The sequence below is a fragment of the Microtus ochrogaster genome (genome assembly GCF_000317375.1).
Source record: "Microtus ochrogaster isolate Prairie Vole_2 chromosome 6 unlocalized genomic scaffold, MicOch1.0 chr6_random_2, whole genome shotgun sequence".
Lineage (NCBI taxonomy): Eukaryota > Metazoa > Chordata > Mammalia > Rodentia > Cricetidae > Microtus > Microtus ochrogaster.
The window spans coordinates 4028920-4030567 of record NW_004949095.1 but is presented as its reverse complement, the minus strand read 5'-3'; the positions used below and the strand labels follow the sequence as shown (position 1 = coordinate 4030567).

General features: G+C 52.7%; 1 long non-coding RNA gene across 1 annotated transcript in view; it reads left to right on the top strand.

Moving 5' to 3' along the window:
- Positions 1 to 159: 159 nt before the first annotated feature.
- Positions 160 to 1648, top strand: part of LOC113457947 — a 12471-nt gene continuing 10982 nt past the window's right edge. Inside the window, exon 1 of the long non-coding RNA XR_003378411.1 lies at positions 160 to 274. This is a non-coding gene — a long non-coding RNA (uncharacterized LOC113457947). The remainder of the gene's footprint in view (positions 275 to 1648) is intronic.

Here is a 1648-nt window from a genome sequence, read left to right as displayed (position 1 = left end):
CGCCATGGGAACGGCGCAGTTATTTCCAACCCCCGGGCCGTGCCAGTGGCGCGCTGCCAGGGTGCGAGGGTATTGCAGGACAGCGGCAATCTGCTGCGGCCGAGGGCGTAACAATGCGCCCCTTCTGGAGCGCGGGCCCCGCGGGCAAGAGGTTCCCGCTGATCGCCGGGGCCGCCCCCCGCGCGGCGAGCCTCTCGCGGGCGCTCCCAGCTGCACGTGCTGCCCCGCCGCCGCCCTCGCCAGACAAAGAAGGCCTTCCTGAGCGCCTTTCTTGGTACCCCCTTCCCTAGCAGACCCTTTGATTCCTGTGCCTCCTGCCGTCTTCTTCGCTCCCTTCTTCCCACCCCTCTCAGCTGCCTCCTGGAGTGCTGTCTTTTGTGCTTGCCACCTCAAGTTTGGCCTTCCCTCCAAAGCCGTCTTAACCAGGACTCCATCTGGCCCCTCCCCCAGTCTGTCTCTTTGGTAGCTTTGCACAGTCGTTGTGAGGGCGACTGCTCCGGCTCTTTATGTTTCTCAACTCCACTTTACCTTTTCTGTGGTCCTGCCCCCTTTATCGATCCTTCTTTCTATCCTCAGCCTTGCAAGACTTCCAGAAACTCTTGACATCTCTCCCGCTGCCTCTTCCCGCTTTTCCTTACTTTTTCTCAGGGCCCCTTGGGACAGAAAGATTGCAAATGACCACCTAGGTTGACTCTCCTTTGCATCGCCCACTTTTTTCCTCTTGCAACTCTAAAATCACGTTATTTGGGTTCTGTGAGTGATGCTATGGGATTCTGTGGCTCTTGTGGTCATCACTAGTCTCTTTGCTTAGAAATTCAAAAAAAGGTAACTACTGGAAACCTGCCAGACACTCGACACACTCTGAGGGCTAAATATTTGTTACTCCATTCCTGTTTCTCACTTCTTGCTTTGTTTTACACCCCATCTGTCTCTTCTGGACTAACACACACACACACACACACACACACCACATTGTTCATCCTTTGGCATTTGCTGCATAAGAGGAAAGGGCAGGTCCCCCTCTCCAGGAAGGAAGGTGGGGCAGGGTAGCTCCTGCAGGAAGGGAAGGAAAAAGGAGGGAAGGAAGGAAGTGGCCACCAAAGAAGGTGGAATCTGTTGGGAGGGCATTTTATTGTTTTAACGTTTTTCTTTTTTATGGAAAGCTAAGCCCAAAGCCATCCCAGAACCAAGGTTCTGCTGCCATCTGCCAGGACCCGAGGGAGGGCTCACCAAATTATGCCTCAAAACTAGACTAGAAGCCTTAAGGAAACCGTAGACTATGAGCAGATGAGGTGACGGGAATGTGGCCGACTCTGAATCCTTGGAATCATACTAGGGTCCTTCTATAGCTAACAGAACGGAGGCACGGAGACCATTTTGGGCCTACGAGTGTCCCGAGTTGTGGTGTGGAGAGAAGCTGTTCCAGGACACACACAGACATAACTCTGTACAACACAGACATAAAGCACAAGAGTGGTGAAGGAAGGTAGCTCAGAAATTCAAAGCCATCCTCTCCATGGCAATTTGTAGACCAGCCTGGGCTATATGCCACTCTGTCTTTAAAAATAAAAATAAAGCTAAATGGCGGATCTCTGTGAGTTCGAGACCAGCCTGGTCTACAAGAGCTAGTTCCAGGACAGGCTCCAAA